The following is a 20,440-nucleotide window of genomic DNA, read 5'->3' as shown; positions in this document are numbered from 1 at the left end:
TTTGACTGGCTCAGCGTTCACCATATAACCAGCGTCATTTGCATACGTTGACCATAATTTGACTTGGGCACGGTTCAACAGTTCCAGTTGTGAACAGGAAGTGCCAGGCCGGTCTCCAGAGTTTGAATGAGTAATTTCCTGAAATACTGCCAGCACCTCCTGCTCTCTGTGAGCAGGGATGTCCAGTGTTAAGATGGCTTTCTAAACTCTGACCTGGTGGGCAGAAGTGTAGGAGGCCACCCTAGTTTAGTGGAACAAGGAAACCTTGTGGACAACCCAGGCCAATCTATGGTGGCTTGGCGGTCGATCAAGACTAGGGGCCTCATTACAAGGTTGGAGGTAGCCATGGAGCTATTAGCTCCATGGCAGCCTCCAAAACCCTACCGACTCCGCCCTGGTGAATGGAGCAATTACCGGTCCATTCCGAGGACGGAGGGACCGGTAATTCCCCATTCACCAGGGCCATTCCCCATTCCCATTTGAGCCCCCATAGGGCTCAATGGGAATGGGGAAGGCGCTAATAATGGTACCGCAAATTGCGGTACCGTTATTAGCTCTACAGTCCCTTTGCGGGTCCCGTCCTTAACGCCTGCAAAAACCAGGCGTTACGGAGGGACCCGCAAAGGGAACTCGTAGTAGGGCGGTAAGGGATTACCGGCACCTGTGCCCTTACCAGTGCCGGTAATCCCTTACCTCCCACCTCGTAATGAGGCCCTAAGTCTCAGGAGGAGGGACAGTGAGCGGAAGCCCACAATGAGCACTGTAAGGAAGGCATGGTATCAAAGTAAGACAGTCACAAGTGATCACAGTTCAAGGGTGTTTATTGAACTTTAGCAGGGGTGTGAAAAACACCTATTTAAACCTAAATCTAAGATGAAAGCAAGCTACGACCATCAAACAATAATAATACGGTCCTAGTGGAGTCTAGTCAAATAGAAAGGGCCTTTTCTAAAAACTAAATATTGCCAATCCTTACCACTATGCTACAAAAAGTGTGGGATGTTTAGGCTGTTGGCCTCCCTTTCCCATGGTTTTAGCACGAGACAAGGCAGGTCACTCGAGCACAACACACTCTTGGGTTTCTTCAGCACAAGGTCACAGTTCATTTTACCAACATCAGGGCCTTCTGTGCCCAAGTCTCTTTCGTTCAAAGTTGCTTGCTTCAGAGGGCCTGATGTACCAGAAATAAAGAAAAAAAGTACCTTTCCAAATATTCAAGCTGGGCGATTCACTCTTCACCCTGGCTCCCCCTCAGCCGGGCTCAGATCCTTTTTTCACAATTAGCCTCACTCAGTTGGCTTCAGACCAACTTTAATTCAACGGCATCCCTCAGTCGGGTTCACACTTGCCACAACAATATATCCTCGGATGACTTAGGGTTCACCCTGGATCCTAGTCTTCTGGGCTCAGGTTCCCTTTTATACAATTAGTCCCCCTCAGCCGGGCTCAGACCAATTTTAGTTTGCAGACAATGAAAGACTTTTGAATGTGCACAGGATTCAACCTAACCCGCTGCAGGACCACTTTGATTACACAGATCAATGATTCTTACACGCTCAGGGGCATACCAAACAAAGACCTTCGAGTGAGCACCCAAGTGGGGCCGGACCACTCTGTATCTGGTACCTATTTCAGTTTCATCAATCGTGTACAAGTTCTCTTTTTTCATACAATGTTGCTGCTTGCAACCTTGAGCATAACACAGTCTGGTCTGCTATCTGTTTCTCCAACTCACCGGTTATGCTGAACTTTCTGGTGTTTCTTTGCTGTCGAGTCAATGGGCTTCATTATGACTCTGGCGGTAACCCTGCCGGTGCTACCGGTGGGTTGCCGCCAGACTCGTAATATTTTACTAGTGCCTGACTTACCGGTGCCACCAGGAGATCACAACTCTGGCAGCTGTGAATTCAGGCGCCGGCAAAATGTAAGTCCCAATTCCAATAGAGTCCCATACAACTCTATGGGAGTGGGGACACGGAAGCGCCGGCACCGTTACTAACGGTGCTGGCACTTCCGTGAAGTGTTCGCCTACCGTGGTTGCTGCACCCAGTAGGGTCAGATCTGTCGGGCACAGCGGCCACGGCAGGCAAACACAGAGTTTGCCGGTCCGGAAACAAAGGTGCGGGTGAGCTTACCGGCACCCTTGTTTCCGGACCTGCAAATTTATAATGAGGCCTAATGACAGTACCACAGTGGCAATCGCTTCTCCACGCCTTGGCTATCAATGCGGGAGGGCCCGTGTACCTTTGACACACACTACACCATTCGCCAGCTCCAATTCCTGGTCTTATGTTTGTTTTCCTTGAGGCTTCTTGAAAGTCATGATCCTTTCTCAAAAAGGGCATGGGTAATTCCCTCCTTGCCGTCCTCTCTGGTCAGACCGCCTTTCTTCTTGGTTTAAACTACCATCTTAGAATTGATGCTTCCTCGTGCATTTTTCCTTGCTCCTTTAGGGTCTCCCTCCGCTGGGTTCGGTCCCCTCTCTTCAAAATTTAAAGTTCACATAGAAGACTTCCATCCACCAGGCTCGAGCCTCCTCTCATAACTTGCGGTTCTCAAAATATGTTCTGGACTTCCAGTCCCAGAATGCACTATGATAATTTTGTTCCCACTTTACAGCTCCCCAAAACGGCATTCCATTATTTTGGGAGCTGTAGGAGCCAAAAGGGGGATGTTCAAGTGAGGTCAGGGTCTCATCTCCTGCCCCTCAGAGACCTTTGTTTGTATGCCTGGCCCAGTGGAGGAGTTCTGCTGTGGGTACCGCCAGGCAACCCCAGCTGCCCCTGCTCATGCCTGCTGGAGGTACAGTTCACTCTCCACACTGCAGTCTCCTCTCAAGTAACAGGGCCATTATTTTTTGCAGTTCACTCCTCCTCCAGGTCTCCCAGGGTATCTGCAGCTCACTAGGTCTTTCTCATGCTTCCCAGCACCTTGCAGCATCCCCAACTCGCTCAAAAAGTGCCTTTGGTTTCCACCTTTTGTACTTCCTAGGAGAGGCAATTAAGTTCAGGTATACATAGTTTTAAAGGGATGCCTGACTTTGCCTGGCCTCATTACTGGGACAGTCTGCTGTCAATAGTGAACAGTCTTTCTTCTGTCTCTGAGGATGTTTTTCATCAGTAATCTTCATCTTCCCAATCCCTCTGCTCCTTGTCTCAGTGTTTGAAGGAAAAAGGGGGGCGGGGGGGCAGTTGGGAAGTCAGTAAATCCTGTATAGTAAGATGGGGAAGAGGTCATAAAGGAAAGGGGATACTGTGTCTCGCCATTGGGCGCCCCTATCCTACTCCCTGAAGACCCTGTTGTAATGTGGCTTGGAGAGTAGCAGTGTGTGTGATGTCATCAGCTGGTGGAATGTTTGTGTCGGAGTGTTCTACTGGGTGACGGTTAGTGAGAGAGAAAGCTGAGAGCTGAGAAGATGGGTGTGGGGGTGAGCCCAGTGTTTCCCTTGTGAAGCTGTGTCTTCTGTGTCCCCTACCATCCCCGTGTTTGACTTATGTACAGGACCAGAACAATAAAACACCATAAACTTACCTTGGTGTCCCGGACTTCCACTTTGTTACACTGGCGACAAGGATGGGATGGTAGGTGGATTGCCTCTCACTGGCGCTGCTGGGGGGCTGCAGCACTTGTGGAACACCGCCCTGTGAGGTCCCCCCACACCCAGGCGGGTCTGTGTCCAGTTGGCCCGTCCTGTCAAGTTTGTTGCTCCTGCATGTTTGTCCGGTCGAGGCTCGTACCATAAGCGCCTCGCATTGCAGTGGAAGAAGCATTGGGCCTTTTGGCCAGATGGAGTCAAGGAGGCCGATCTGCGTGATGGCGGTGCTGCAAGGCTGGTATTCGGGCTGGCGCTCCTCTAGCCTGGAGGAGTTGAGGGTGACCTCCAATGTACGCCAATGGTCTCGGGTGCGATGGCTTCTGGCGAAGTTTGTGATCAGAGTTGCAGCTGTTGGTGTCCCTGTGCAAGCCATCTATTCCGCACCCCCGCGGCATTGTGGAGCGGATGGTCACCGTCTGATTGGCGAGCGTAATATGCCTTGTCTTGTGCAGGGCAGAGCAGGGAGGTTTTGCCTTTCCGTGTCGCCGGTAAGGGAGCAGTCCTTTTCCTAGCCCAGCTGGCAAAGAGGTGCGAAATTGCCAGGGAGAGCATTTCTACAATCAACCGCGGTGCTCTGCAGCTGAGAGTCCCGGTGTTTGAGGCTGCTGGCCTGGTGACGGAATCCGTTTCCTAGTGAGGAGTGCCTGGAAGGAGCTTGGAGGCGGCTCTGGCGGATGTTCTTGGGTCGATAACTTCATCTAATCTGGTGACGTCACAGCAGCTGTGCCAGCCTCCAGGCAGTTCGAGTGAACTGTGGCTGTTGGAGTTTCCATGATGTGTCCTGCGCTCTCTTGGTGTTGCCGTGAAAGCTTCCGTGTTCGTAGTGCCGGACGCAAATTGTCATTTGTGGAGGTGGGCATGTGGGCCACTTTAATAGGATAGACCCTATAAGTTCCATCTTAAAGCCAGGGTGTAACGTTAGGAGGGGTGTTGCTGAAGGCCGTTGTTCATTTCCCTGTGGTGTCCATTGCTGTGGCCTTTCGTGGGAGAATAGAACCCTTTGTGGGCGGGTTTAGTGTTTTTCCCTTTTCATCTCCCAGGTGAGGGTGGGGGGTGTAATGTACCAACTTTCTGTAAGTGACTGTGCTACTGCTGTTGTTTCATCTAAGGGTGGAACGTCGTTTCCAGTGTAACGTTAACCTAATGGGGTGTGGACTAAGGTTTACTCGTGAACTGTGAAAGGTGATTATAAATGAATTAGTGGACCTTCGTCATTTGGAACATGACTTTCATGCACCGTTGACATTGTTCGTGCCCAGCAGTCCATGCCGGATTCCATCTGCGGGTTATATTAACAATTTCTGGGTGACATTACCTAAACTTTTCCATGTATGATGCAATGTTATAAGCTTTTCGCATGTGGTTCATAGTGCCTGCACCAAATATTCTGTGTATTGCAATATTATCTGCATTTCATATTGTTGCATGCTTAGTGTTATCAGTGTTGGAGTGTGGGTGTAGTGTATAGGTGCATGTAAAATGGTTGCTGCACGTGTGGTTGTGTGTTTATTACTGCATTGAGTTCTTAGTTCCTGGTACTAGTGCCAGGGTAGGTCGCTGTCTCTGTGTGTGAGAGTGCGTGTTGAGCTATTTGACTGTAGGTGTTGTTTTTTTTCCATAGTGCCCGGTTCTGATACTGGGGAAGGTTGCTGTGTGCATGGTCATGGGTTGAGTTTGATTGCCCATGTGTGTGTGCAGAGTGCGTGGTGTGCCTGTTCTCATTTTGTTGTTCTGTTTATGTAGTGTCTGGTCATGTGCCGGGGTAGGTCACTATGTTTTGTGGTGTATCTCAGGACAGTGTTTATCTGTTGTTCCATAGTTCCTGGTTTGGCCCCAGAGTAGGTCGCTATGATGTTTTTGGTCTCAGTAGTATATTATTCCTGAGTGTTGTGATTGGAGTAGATGTGGTGTTGTTATGGTCATAGTGCCTGGTACAATATCAGGGAAGGTCACTATGGGTGTTGTTCTCAGGGCAGCATTTGCTGTTGTGTGTTCATAGCGTTAGGTTAAATTTCAGTTTGGTTGATATGCCTGAGTGTATATTTGAATTTCTTTTTGCTCTGTAGCGCTTAGTCTAGGGGCCTAGGTAGGTCGCTATGGTTGAGGCTTTATATTGGCTTTGCCAGTGTTCCCATGGTACCTGGTTTTGGACTGGGGTAGGTTGCTATGTTGGATCTGGTTGTACAGTTTACCTCCTGATTCCTAGTTTGGTAAATTAGGTTGTCTTACTGAAGTGTAGAGGTGGTGTAGCGTAAGAGAGGGACAGCTCTGATACTCCGGGGGGCAGACCGGAGTGCAAAGTGTTTAGTGCGTAGGAGGGTAAGTTTGGTTAGGTAGTTGTGTTAGAGTTATCTAACAATTGTATGGCTAGGGGTGGCAGCCCTAGGTTCTGAGGGGCAGCTGAGAACAGGCGTAAGTGCTCTGTTTGTTGTTTTTGGTCCTCAAGGGTGAGAGTCGAGGGACATGGGGAGTTATTGTCGAAGGTTGGCATGTTGTTGTCATGGAGTTAGTGTCCCTTTGGCATTTTCTATGTGGTCCGGTTTGGCCTGTGAATGGTTCCCTTGCGTGTGCTTCCTTATTTTTTTGGGTTGCCAGAGGTTCTGGGCATAGGCGGCCGCTGTGTGCGGGATTTCTGGTACCGTGTTTGTATGATTAGGGTTTGTTGCTGGTCGCGTTACCTTAGTCATTCTCTTGTGTTTCCCTACGGAGGGAGAGGTGTTGTAATGTGCCTTGGAGAGTAGCCATGTGTGTGATGTCATCAGCTGGTGGAATGTTTGTGTCGGAGTGTTCTACTGGGTGACGGTTAGTGAGAGAGAAAGCTGAGAGCTGAGAAGATGGGTGTGGGGGTGAGCCTGGTGTTTCCCTTGTGAATCTGTGTCTTCAGTGTCCCCTACCATACCCGTGTTTGACTTATGGAGTACAGGACCAGGACAATAAAACACCATAAACTTACCTTGGTGTCCCAGACTTCCACTTTGTTACAGACCCCTCACTCAGGTGATCCTCCCGCACTGGTCCACCCCTGGGAACTGGATCCAACAGCGATGGCCGTGTCCTGGCATCCTGGATGACAAATCCATGGGGAATAGCACATGAGACACCTTCTGGTTTCTCACAGCACACACAATAAAACTCCAAAGAATACACTTAGACAAGTGTATATAAAAAATACATATGCATTTATGATAGGCCTTAATAATTAAATTAAAATATACCAAAATAATATTAAACACGCCTTTCACTATTTACCATATATACAATTACGTTTCGCCTAATGCAGTAAAGGGGTAAAACACAACCACAACCTGCCACATAAGGTAAGTTAACCCAAATATAGCATTAGGCAGTTCTTCCGAGTTGATCCCTAACTTTAGCAGTCCACCCTATGAAGTGGGGAGCCTTATGCTCAAAAGTACAGTAGTGCGTTGAAAACGTGCAGTCGTGCATTATGAGCAAAAGCGTGTCCTCTTCAGGGAACTGTAGCAGTTCAGGAAGGGGCTTGAGGTGATGAAGAAAAGTGTTCTTCTATTCAAAGAGGGTCTATCTTTGCAGGCAGGACAACTTTCAAGTTTTTGGAATAGCTAGGGAGTGCAGGCTAGCTCAGCTAAGGTGAGTATCTTTTATGCGGTTCTCATGAGTAAAGAACAATGGCTGTGCCAGGGTGGCACCGGTAAGTGATGCAAGTACTCACCAACCCTAGACACAGTCTGGGCCAAACTTTGCCAGTCTAGGCCACGTTGCTTGTAAGTTCAACCCCTGCAGTTATACATTGCTCTGGGTCTCAGTGGCTGTGGGAGGGGACGATCATCTGTGGCGGGACAGTAGCCTTTACTCAGCTCATGTTGAAGAAAATAGGACAGTTCCAGTGGAGCACGTCTTAGGTGTGAGAAACCAAAGGGTGTTTCACTGACTAGTCCCTTGGGATCTGTCATCCAGGTGGTCGGGGCACGGCCATCGCTATTGGATCCAAACCACGGGGGTGGACCAGTGTGGGCGGATCACCTGGATGAGGGGTCCCTGGCGAGTGGGAGTAGAGACGTGGTATCCCTGCCCCCATTTTCCTCTACAACACCCTCTTTCTATGGGCCTCATCATGATTTGGGCAGTATCCCGACTGGGATACCACCCAACTTTTTTAGCGTTAGCACCCACCTGTCTGGCGGTATTACAACCAGATCACGGGTTGGGCGCTAATCATTACTCCCCATTCCCTGTTAGGTCCATTGGGGAATTTCTGGTGCAATTAACACGCAGTAAAACCACCTGGCAGTAATTGCACTGACAATTGGCATTTTCCGGTGTGTTTACTCCCAGCTCTGGGCTGGTAAATGCAGCAGTAACATCGTTAACGCTGCATTTAAGGGCTACCGCCCAACTCAAGATGAGGCCCCATGTACTATCTAGGAACTTTACCCCCCTTTTCTACACATACTCTGCTGCACGGACAAAGCGCTTCAGGGAAAGACAGACTCACACACAGTCAGTCCATTTGACATGTCGCAACATCAGGGTCAGGCAGAGTCAGGCACTTAATCTTAGTAACTCTCCCCTGTATCCTATTACCTTTCCCCACTGGGACAAAAGGCGGAGCAAGAGAGCACCTGGAGAGCAAGGCGAGAAGGGCAGCCGAAGTGAGCGAGACCAGCAGAACGGAAGGGCAGGAAATCCCTGGAAGATGATGCGACCATGGAAGCAGAGCAGACGGGACCAGGAGGCAATTTAAAGGCTGTGGTCCTACCAGCCTTGGATTGTACTCCTTGGGTCTGTCGTACTTCTGATAACCATGTCTTCCTTACATATGGTGTCGGGAATGGGATGTGACTCAATTGAGAAAAATTGGGGGACCCTAACATTTCAGAAGCTTAGTAGGCGAGCCTGCAATCCCTCAGTTGCCACAAAGGAGTCAATCGGATTCAACATTTGCAGCAATAGGGAGGCCACGATCCCTTCAAGAAAGAGATGATTGGTTCCCGCCGACTTGGTCCTGATAACCCCCCTCCTGGTTGTTATATCAGGTTAGCTTTGAAGTCTGGCCTATCCTGGACGTTTGGTATAGACATATTGGCCCGAGTCATAGATCCAGATTTTAGAGGGGACAGAAGGTGTTGATCCAGAGCCATGGGAAAACCTGTTCGAAATAAAACCCGGAGATAAGATAGCCCAGGGGATTCTTGAAAAAGCAGTGTTCCCACAGTGTGAAGAAGTAAACCGGGTTAAGGAGACAGAAAGAGGGAATCAGGGCTTTGGGGAAGCAAATAAAACCTTAGGCATCCAGAATCTCAGTGATGATGAGACCACCCTCCTCCCGGATTTAGCATTTGCCCAGCGAATCGATCCCATGCTCGCTGAAGCTTTTCTACAGGCCCTACCCTAAGAAGAAGGATGAGGGAAAGGCAGCCCTTTCTTATTCCTAAAGCAGGGGTTGTTATACAGAGGAGACACCACTGTGGATGGTCTTTTCCGAACCCAGTTGGTGATGCCTAGGAGTCACAAGAAAATTGTACTGGGCACTACCCACTTCCATCTGATAGGGGGACATCTAGGGCAGATTAAAACCCAAGCACATATCAGAGGGAGGTGTATTGGCCAGGCATTCATGCAGATGTGAAAAACTATATTTCAAACTGCCAAAGACCAGTGCCCATATTCCCCCTCCGGCCCCTTTCAACCCGTTACCCATAATAGGAATCTCCTTTTCCCGAACTGGGATGGAATTTGTGGGTCCTCTGGAAACCTCCAAAATTGGAAATAAATACATCCTAGTGATAATGGACTATGCCACTCGGTACCCTGAGGCGTTCCTGATGAGAAACAGCTCTACTCAACAGATTTTAAAACATCTAAAACCATTCTTTTCCTGAGTGGGCTTCCCCAAAGAGATCCTGACTGATCAAGGATCCAACTTCATGAGCAAGTTAATGGGAGAAGTGAAAGAGTGGTTGCATATTACCACACTAAGAACCTATGTCTACCATCCCCAGACTGACGTGTTAGTAGAAAGATTTAATAAAACCCTGAAAATGATATTGAAGAAATGAGTAAACAAGGATAGAAAAGATTGGGATTGCATTATACCATGGGCCCTGTTTGCTGTGAGGAAAACCCCTCAGGCGTCTATGGGATTCTCTCCCTTTGAATTACTCTATGGAAGAAAACCTCGAGATGTCTTGGATATGCTTAGAGAGACCTGGGAAGAAGCCATTATACCTCTATTCCAAAAAGCCACTCGTTTGAAGGCACATATGACCTTAGTCAGAACCCTTGTGCAATCCCATATGGTGAAGGCCCAAGCCCATCAAAAAAAAGCATATGATAAGAAAGAAGATCTCTGTTCCTTCTCTGTAGGGGAGAAGGTATTAGTTATTTTACCCACTTCAGAGAATAAGCTCATCTCGAAGTGGCCTGGTACGTATGAAGTCTTAGAATGTAAAAGTACCTGTACATACAAAGTGCCACAACTGGATAAAAAGAAGAAGACCCATTTATATCACATTAACCTCCTAAAGGAATGGAAGGAGAACCCAACAACTACCACCTCCTCCATTCTAGCTTGTCTAGCCCCAGAGGAAAGCGATTATAGTGATCTTATTCTCCAAGATATATCTAAAGAAAGACAGGGAGACTTAATGGATCTTATCGATTCCTTCCTGGATGTGTTTAGAAAAAGACCAGGTGAAGTCCATGGCACATACCATTACATCCCAACCCCAAGAGGAAAAATAGTCCATTGTAAGCCCTATCGACTCCCTGAGTCTCAGAGAAAAATAGTAATTGAAGAGGTAAAGCTATGTTAAAGGCCAACATCATAGAACCTTCCTCTAGTCCCTGGTCTTCCCCTATCATTCTAGTAGCCAAGCCAGACCAATCCTAGTGGTTTTGTATTGACTTCCACCAGGTAAATACCATCTCAGCCTTTGATGCCTATCCCATGAATCTACGATCTGATCGACAGGATGGGTGGTGCTGTGTTCCTATCTACACTGGATTTAACAAAAGGTTACTGGCAGGTGCCATTGCATGGACCTGATAAAGACAAAAACGCTTTCTCCACCCCCATTAGATTGTTCCAATTTAAAGTTCTACCATTTGGACTGCATGGGGCTCCAGCAACCTTTCAAAGACTCATGGATACCATACTCAAACACCATACTCAAACCATACTCCCATTTTTGTGGAGCCTACATTGACGATATCGTCATCTATAGCCAGACCTGGGAAGCACATCTTTGGCATCTCTATACAATCATGAGAGCCCTCCAAAATACAGGACTTACAGCTAACTCAACAAAATGCAGACTCAGCCAGTCGTCAGTCAAATATCTAGGATTCTTTATGAGTAATAGCTGTGTCCAACTGCAACATGAAAAAATAAAAGCGGTCTTAGATGCTCCTACCTCAAAAACCAAGAGAGTCTCAGAACTTCTTTAGGCCTCATCAGGTATTATCGAAAATTAATTCTGAAATGTTCAGATAAAACAGCCCAATTAACAGACAAATTTAAGAATGCGGAACCGCAAAAGATCTGTTGGGCTGATGATGACGACATTTGTTAGACCAACTTAAAACAGACTGTGTCAAGCCCCTATCCTAAAAGTAGCCGATTTCGCCCAAGAATTTATCCTGCAAACCGATGCCTCCTTGACAGGTTTAGGAGCCGTGTTATTCCAAGTTAGTGATGGCTTTGAACACTCCATCCTATTTGGCAGTAGGGAAACTATTACCAAGAGAGAAAAAGTATTCAGTGGTAGAACTGGAGGCTCTTGCTATCAAATGGGGCATTATACATCTTTGCTACTATTTACTGGGTAGGAAATTCAGACTGATAACTGACCATTCTCTGCTAGTCTGGATAAGCCAGAGGAAAGACTCAAATCCTAGTATTATGCAATGGTTTTTAGACCTTCAACCTTACTGTTTCACCATAGAACATTGAAATGGAAATGAACAAGGAAACTTGGATTTCCTTTCATGGTTCCCCTGTGAAACAGAAACGGTCACATCGCATAGGGAAAGGGTATGTGAGAAACCAAAGGGTGTCTCACCGACCAGTCCCTTGCGATCTGTCATCCAGGTGGCCGGGGCATGGCCATCGCTGTTGGATACAGACCCCAGGGTAGACCAATGCGGGAGGATCACCTGGATGAGGGGTCCCTGGGGATTGGGAGTGGGGCACCCGGAGAAGAGAGGTAGTACTCCTGCCCCCATTTTTCTGTAGAGCACCCTCATTCCATGTACTAGGTAGGAACTTTACCTCCCGCCTTTCCTACACATACTCTGCTGTACGGACAAAGAGCTTCAGAGAAGGACACACACACACACAGCCAGTCCGTTTCACATGTCCCAAGGGTCAGGAAGAGTTAGGCACTTAACCTTAATGACTCGCACCTCTGAATCCTGTTACCTTTCCCCACTAGGATAAAAGGCGGAGCATGAGAGCACCCGGAGAGCAAGGCGAGAAGGGCAACGGAAGTGAGCGAGACCAGCAGAACGGAAGGGCAGGAAATCCCTGGAAGACGACACAACCATGGAAGCAGAGCAGACGGGACCAGGAAATGAATGAAAGGATGTGGTCCTACCAGCGGCGGGGTGAAGGTCGCTGCAGAATCCCAGAGACAACTCCCTGCTCCTGCAGAAGGTCATAGCGGTAGCTTCTTCATGTGCAGTGCGAGGACTTGAAACGAGGCTAGCCGCGCTGGCCCAAAAGCCTTAAATCCCCAGGTCTTGATAAACTGTATCAGCCGCTGCCGGTGAGTGAAATGGGAGACCGGCTTGTGTTGATAAACGAAAAGGACATTAACGTTGGAACTGCTCGTTGGGTTGTCGAGAAAGCGTGAGTATAATCACATTGTAGCAAGAATGAAGAATGCCGAGATTGTGCGTGTGAGAGAAGCCGCCAAAGAAACCGAGAAAGGAGGCGAATAATGAAAGTGGTCATACGAGGGTAAAGTCAAGGGTACAAGCCCCCCCTCGTACAGTCGAAAGTCTTTGACAAAAAGGTGAAACGAAGTATAAAGCTAACCTAAGGAATTATCAGCAATGTGATGCTAACTAAGAACTGCAGATACCAGAAAGCTTTGGGTAGGAGGCCAATACAAACCTGTGAACTGTTTCTAGTATTGTAGGTTGCGCGTAGCCGTGAGAAAGAAAGAGAAGCCTAGTTGTTGAAGGTAAACCCACTTGCTACAATATAACAGAGTGTCCCGGTGAGACACGATCGCCTATCGGAAGTCTCTGTATTGAACAGACAAGTACTTTGGTGTGAAAGTCTGAAAGATTGCAAAGTAACAAGTGTGATGCTAGCGGTTTGAAGGGTCACGCCCGATCAAGGAAAGCCAGAACTGCCTACAGAGGAAGGTCTGAGCCCGGAGTAGAGGGACCTGAGTGAATCAGTCAAAGTGAACCAAATATTTGTTTAAAAGGACATTAAGAGCTCCTGAGAGTTATAAGTTCATACAACTGTGATTTACAGGCTTCAGTGAACCCGACGGAGGGATGCCAAGTGAAAGCAAGGGAAAGTCAATCCCGCATTTTGATAACGTGACTGAACAGTGGTGTAAAGACGAAAGTGAAACCAACAAAGGGGTATCACAAGAAAGCCGGGGAAGAGGGCAATCCTGCATGGTGAGAGCTTGGGAAAAGTCTTGTGAGGCCAAACCAAAGACATTGATTTGAGGGTTCATGCCACTGTTCCGTCTTGTACCGTGATGTATTGTGGGGAATGGAGTGCATTACGAGGCTTCAGTGGATGCTGAGGAGGGCCGTGTTACTACACTGTTGCCCGGAAGAGCCGGGGAGACAGCTGGTGGTGTGCAAATCCCCACCTACCATGGCCCTCATCATGAGGGTGCTTGTGCGATTTTGCCCAGGCCCACAGGGGAGGCCCTGGTTAAAGAGGGAAGAGCAGACTGGTCCAGAGAGGAAGAAGTTAATTGAACACGTCAGCTTATTCGACTTCCAGGTACTTTTGCCAGCAGGTGTGCTGGTAGCCTGCCTGCCGCAGCTCTCATCCCTGGGAGTGCTTGTGCGGTGTGGTCCAAGGGCCCCACGGCTACCAGGTTAAAGTGGGACAGCAGAAAGATGGAGTGAGAGAGGATGGACAGAGACCCTAGGTTCATTGGGAACAGGGGAGCTGGCAGCAATGTTTTATTCAGTACGCCCAGGCCAAGAAATATGCAAACGCCCAGTCAGAGTTCAAGCAACACTCCAGCTCCAAGACAAGGAGTGGGCGGATCTATCCAGCCCCAAGGTCCCCTGTTTCTGTCACAGTTCGACCGTGGAAGCTGTGGTACAAATGGCGGCTCCATTAAGCCGCCGCGGGATCGGTAGCAACACTCTAGCTGTTTCCAAGCTCCGGTATATAAGGCGGCCACGCCCCCCTTTCAGACGCGCTGCAACTCGTTTGTTCTGTTCGCGTCGGACATTCCTGTGCGTTGCTGTGTGCCATTTTCGTCTCTGCCCGAGACCCTTCTTTGAGCCCTCCAGTTCAGCCTTAGTCCTTGTCTTCTGCTTTAGCCCTGTTCTGTCTTCCTTTTGTTGTTGCGCGTACGCGCTTTCCTTTCCTTCTCTTGTTTTTCACTTTCTGCCGTCTTCGGCTTCTGCTCTCCTTTCCCGGCGGGCTCTTTCCATTTCTCTACTAGGATCTTTATTACTTTATTTTCCCTCCTTAGCCTTTTCTATCTTTCAATTTGCTTACCTACTTTCCTTCCTGTCTGTACTTACCCATTTCGCCCACTTGCTTTCCCTCTTGTCTGTTCTGCCTCGTTCCACTTACCTATTTCCCTCTTGTCAGCACTTCCTGCTTTCGCTTAGCTCCTCCTTTTTCTTTCTCTAGGCTTCCCCCTGCCATCCTGTGTTTCTTAGTAGTTCCTCTCTATTTCATTATGTTTTCCTTCGGATTGTAATCTGCTGCTCCCCTTACCTGGATACTCAGACTCCAGTCCACTATATTCCATCTCAGAGTTTACTGCTGCCTTCCTAATTCCAACGGCATCCTCTCTGTCAAGTATCTGGTCCATTACCTTGTAAGCAAGCATTGCTATACTGATCCCGCATAAGACTCTTCAGGGTTTTTTGTGCCTAAAAGGCTTTTTCCCTGGAATTGGGGCGAGCTCCCTTGGGTCTGCCTGACGGTTTTTATATCACAGTCAAGGTGGCCTTAAGTGGAGAGCATCCTTTTTTCTATGAAAGAAAGAAGGGAAAGAAAGTAGAGAAGACTGAAGAGGATCCTAAACTTCGCAAGAAGGGAAAGAGGAGAGAAAGAGAACCAACCAAGACTCACACACCGGAAACTTCATGTGAGGAGACACAAGGGGGTGTACCTACAGACTTTGACAGCTTGCAGCACCACCAAAAACCCATGCCGTCTCTTGAACAATTTCAAGAGATAGTCAACGCCATCCAAGGTCTTCAAGCAGAAGTCCAGAATCTACGTGCCGAGAACCAAACCCTAAAACAACAAATAAACGCCAGAGAAGAAACGCGTGGAGATTTACCCCCCTAGTGTTCTTCTTTGGCAAATATGAGGGGAATCCTAAGACTTTGAAGGAGTTCCTGGACGCTTGCACTGTGTATTTCACCTTCCGTCCCAAGGCATATGAATCAGACCGAGCCAAGGTGGGGTTTGTGGTAACCAACTTGACAGGAAATGCCTTGGCTTGGGCAGCCCCCTTGATTACTGAAGATGATCCAGCCATTAACGATAACTCCCAGTTTACTCAGCTTCTGAAGTCCTGATTTGGACGTGCAGAGGTCCAGTACTCCGCTTATGAGGCTCTACAAGGGTCACTGGATGACCAAACTTACGCCTCCTCATTTAGCAGATTGGCTACAGAAGCGGCCTGGCCGGACTCGGCACAACAGACCCTCTTTCGCCGCGGGCTACATGAAGATTTAAAGGATGAACTAGCAAGAGTAGCCCGACCTGATTCATTCAGAGACCTGGTCACACTTACCCTTCAGTTAGAATATCGTCTGCAAGAGAGAAGACAGGAGAGACGAAGGACCAAGATCCTTCTTCCTTCCGGGATGCCAGCCATGAGTCCCCCTAGAAACAATCATCCAGAAGAACCTATGCAAATGGGAACCGCCAGAGGTCCCTTATCACCGGAAGAACGGAAGCGTTGTAAGGACCAGGGACTCTGTATGTACTGCGGATCCTCTAAACACCTGCTTCGGAACTGTCCCGAAGTACCACCCAGACGGTCGGGAAACGCATCTCCCCGGTCCTGAGCAGGGAAAGGATCCGGGCAGTGAAGACCAGTCCCTGCAATGTTAGTCAACTGCATACCCCTCCTGACGACCATCGCCTCATGGTTTTCTCAATCACTTTGATCTTTGGAGATGACCCTCCGATTGAAACCCTCGCCATGTTAGACTGCGGAGCCGCATGAAACTTTGTAGACACCCATTGGGCTCAGGAACACCGAATCCCTCTTCTGCAAAAGGAAGACCCCATCCCAGTGGAAGGGGTTGATGGCACCCCGTTATCCTCTGAACCCATCACCCAAGAAACCGGTATAGGCAGGATGTCTCTAATACAACATCAAGAACAACTCTCCTTTGATATCATCAGGGCGGCCCATTTCCCAGTGATATTGGGTATCCCGTGGTTACGTCGCCACATTCCCCACATTGACTGGTCTGCGAATATCATCCGCTTCGATTCCTCCTATTGTACGCAGCATTGCCTCCCACTGGCTCACCCCACATCTGCAGCTAGTCTTTCACTTCCGGTATCAACTTCAGTGGTACAGTCGATTCCTCCATACTGTCAACAATATGCGGACATTTTTTAAGACAAGCTACCTCGATCTTTGCCTCCCCACCCGCCTGAAGACTGCAACATTGATCTGAAGCCGGGAGCTTCAGTACCATTTGGCCGTATGTATCCCATGTCTCTCCCTGAGCGAAGGGCGCTCAAGGAGTATCTAGAAGGCAATCTGCAGAACGGGCTGATATGGGAATCTCACTCCTCGGCAGGGGCCTCAATGTTTTTCATTCCAAAAAAGGGCACCACCGAGTTGAGGCCTTGTATAGACTATCGTGGGCTCAATAGCCAGACCATTCGAGACCGATATCCTATGCCCCTTATAAAGGAGGTCCCGGAAGTGGTAGAGGGAGCCAAGATATTCACGAAGCTGGATCTACGTGGTGCATACCATCTGTTGAGAATTCGAGAGGGCGACAAATGGAAGACAGCCTTCCGCACTCCACTAGGACATTTTGAGTATAGAATGATGTTGTTTGGCCTGGTCAATGCCCCAGCAATATTTCAACGTTTTGTCGACAAGATATTCGCCGACTTGCTGTATTCATCAGTGGTGGTATATCTAGATGATATATTGATCTTCTCCGCTACACCCTCGGAACACCGAAGACATGTCACAGAGGTGCTACAAAGACTGAGGGATAACCAATTGCTAGTGAAGCCCGAGAAGTGTGCTTTTAAGGTATCTTCCATTTCGTATCGGGGCTTCATTCTCTCCAAGGACAGGATTCAAATGGATCCAGAAAAGGTTAAGGCCGTGCTGCAATGGCCCACCCCAAGGAACGTGAAGGACAACCAACGGTTCCTAGCTCTTGCTAACTTCTATAGAAGATTCATCTCAAACTTTTCTGAAACAGTATTACCCATTACACAGTTGCTTAAGAAAGGAAGACGGTTCGAATGGGATCAGGCGGCAGATCAAGCTTTTCTGCAACTCAAGAAATCCTTTACCACAGCTCCTATTTTGGTCCAACCTAATCAATCCTTACCTTTTATAGTTGAAACAGATGCCTCCGGAGGAGCGATAGGAGCTGTACTGTTACAAAAAGGGGAGGATTGTCAGGAACATCCAGTGGCGTACTACTCCAGAACACTTACTCTCAGTGAAAGAAACTACTCCGTGCTAGAAAAGGAGCTTTTGGCCATTTGCCAAGCTTTTATAGAATGGAGACACTTGCTACAAGGATCGGCCCATCCATTTCTAGTGCGTACGGACCATCGTTATTAAAGAGTGTTACAGCAGATGGAATGCCGCAATTCTAGGCATGCCCGTTGGGCATACTTCTTTTCTCAATATGACTTCGAGATCACTTACCTTCCCGGTAAAGAGAATGTATTGGCCGATGTTTTATCCCGAAGCCTAGAAGAAGAAGACGGGGTTAAGACTCCTCCAAAGGATGACTACATATTATCAGGAAAAAGGTTTATCGGTGTCATTAATTCTTTTTTTGCAGGAAGTGGAACAGGCCTCAAAGATGACTCCAGATCAATTTTTTCTACGAACCGGACTGGAAAGAAGGGGACTGTTCTACTTCTACCAGGGAAGATTGTTCCTACCCGCTAAGGACCTACAGATTCGAGCAATGTCTTGGTGCCACGATCTCCCATCAGCCGGGCATAAGGGTCATGCAACTACTTTAGACCTATTGTCCAGACAGTTCTGGTGGCCTAACGTGCATCAGGATGCCAAGGAGTACATGGCTAGTTGTCCAGTCTGTGCTTCCAATAAATACTCAGTATCCAAGCCCTTGGGTTTCCTACAAGAACCTTTACCGTCCCAACCTTGGGAACTAATCTCGACTGATTTTATAGTTGATCTACCGCCCTCCTTGGGCTATACCACAATTATGGTTACAGTGGACTCTTTGAGTAAATTAGCGCATTTTTGTCCGCTCTCAAGTCTTCCCTCTGCTCCTGAAGCAGCAGCTGTCTTCCTGAGGGACGTCGTCAGACTGCACGGTTTACCTCGGAGTATCATATCTGACAGGGGTACTCAGTTTACCTCGAAATTCTGGTCTGCAATGTGTAAATCCCTGGGCATCAAACGCGTCCTCTCCTCGGGCTACCACCCCCAAAGCAATGGACTTACTGAACAACTAAATGCCACCTTAGAGCAGTACCTCAGTTGCTTTTGTAGCCAAGAACAAGAGAGATGGGCTTCATTTCTATCTATGGCAGAGTTTGCATATAATAACTCAAGGCATTCCGCGACTGGGGTTAGCCCCTTCCTATTAACCTATGGATACCATCCCAAACACATTCCTTATTTTGGGTTATCAACTACTACCGTACCATCGGTTGATAAACATTTAGAGGTTCTGCAGGGTTTACAGAGAGATGCCAAACTAAAGTTGGAAGCTAGCAGTGCTCAATATAAGAGACAAGCAGATATCAAGAGGCTACCTAATCCCTGTTGGTGTCTGGGTACAAGGGTGTGGTTGTCCACTAAGTTTCTTCCTCGGTGGACACATACTGGGAAATTCACTGCCCGGTACATAGGCCCTTATCTCATCGAATCCCAAGTTAATCCTGTGGCCTATCGCTTGAAACTACCACCCAGTCTTAAGAGGATACATCCGGTATTCCATACCTCCCTGTTAAAGGCATACAAACCAGACTCCTATGGCCGCAAGAAGGTCCGACCAATGACCTATAAGAATCCGCCTCCAAAGGAGTATGAGGTGGAAAGATTGGTAGACGCCCGGTATGGGCATGGTACCCTCCAGTATCTGGTTCATTGGAAAGGTTATCCAGAAGAAGAACGCACCTGGGAACCAAGAAATCATATCCATGCCCCAAGACTGCTCAGGCGTTTTCATCGCCTCCACCTGGGTAAACCCGGTCGAGGTCCGCTGAGGAGGGGGCATGCTGTCATGGTTCAACCGTGCAGGCTGTGGTACAAATGGCGGCTCCATTAAGCCGCCGCGGGATCGGTAGCAACACTCTAGCTGTTTCCAAGCTCCGGTATATAAGGCGGCCACGCCCCCTTTCAGACGAGCTGCAACTCGTTTGTTCTGTTCGCGTTGGACGTTCCTGTGCGTTGCTGTGTGCCGTTTTTCATCTCTTTCCGAGACCCTTCTTTGAGCCCTCCAGTTCAGCCTTAGTCCTCGTTTTCTGCTTTAGCCCCGTTCTGTCCACCTTTTGTTGTCGCGCGTATGCGCTTTCCTTTCCTTCTCTTGTTTTTCACTTTCTGCCATCTTTGGCTTCTGCCCTCCTTTCCCGGCGGGCTCTTTCCATTTCTCTATTAGGATCTTTATTACTTTATTTTCCCTCTTTAGCCTTTTCTATCTTTCAATTTGCTTACCTACTTTCCTTCCTGTCTGTACTTACATATTTCGCCCACTTGCTTTCCCTCTTGTCTGTTCTGCCTCGTTCCGCTTACCTGTTTTCCTCTTGTCAGCACTTCCTGCTTTTGCTTAGCTCCTCCTTTTTCTTTCTCTAGGCTTCCCCCTGCCATCCTGTGTTTCTTAGTAGTTCCTCTCTATTTCATTATTTTTTCCTTCGGGTTGTATTCTGCTGCTCCCCTTACCTGGATACTCGGAGACCAGTCCACTAAATCCCATCTCAGAGTTTACTGCTGCCTTCCTAATTCCAACGGCATCCTCTCTGTCAAGAAGCTGGTCCATTACCTTGGAAGCAAGCATTGCTATACTGATCCCGCATAAGACTCTTCAGGGTTTTTTGTGCCTAAAAGGCTTTTTCCCTGGAATTGGGGCGAGCTCCCTTGAGTCCGCCTGATGGTTTTTATATCACAGGCAAGGTGGCCTCAAGTGGAGAGCGTCCTTTTCTCTACGAAAGAAAGAAGGGAAAGAAAGTAGAGAAGACTGAAGAGGATCCTAAACTTCGCAAGAAGAGAAAGAGGAGAGAAAGAGAACCAACCAAGACTCACACACCGGAAACTTCAGGTGAGGAGACACAAGGGGGGGTACCTTCATCGTCACCCAGTACCAGAGTTCGATATGAAAGGGAGCCCTACATCCCTGGGGGCCAGCTGGCTACTTTGGCTGGAGAGACTTGACATGTTCTATGTGGCAATTGAGATAGTGGATGCCACTTTAAGGAAGACCCTACTGCTATTT

The sequence above is a fragment of the Ambystoma mexicanum genome, chromosome 4p (genome assembly GCF_040938575.1).
Source record: "Ambystoma mexicanum isolate Mex_15411 chromosome 4p, UKY_AmexF1_1, whole genome shotgun sequence".
NCBI classification, from domain to species: Eukaryota; Metazoa; Chordata; class Amphibia; order Caudata; family Ambystomatidae; genus Ambystoma; species Ambystoma mexicanum.
The sequence above is the reverse complement of the archived record's forward strand: the minus strand, read 5'-3'. Positions refer to the sequence as shown.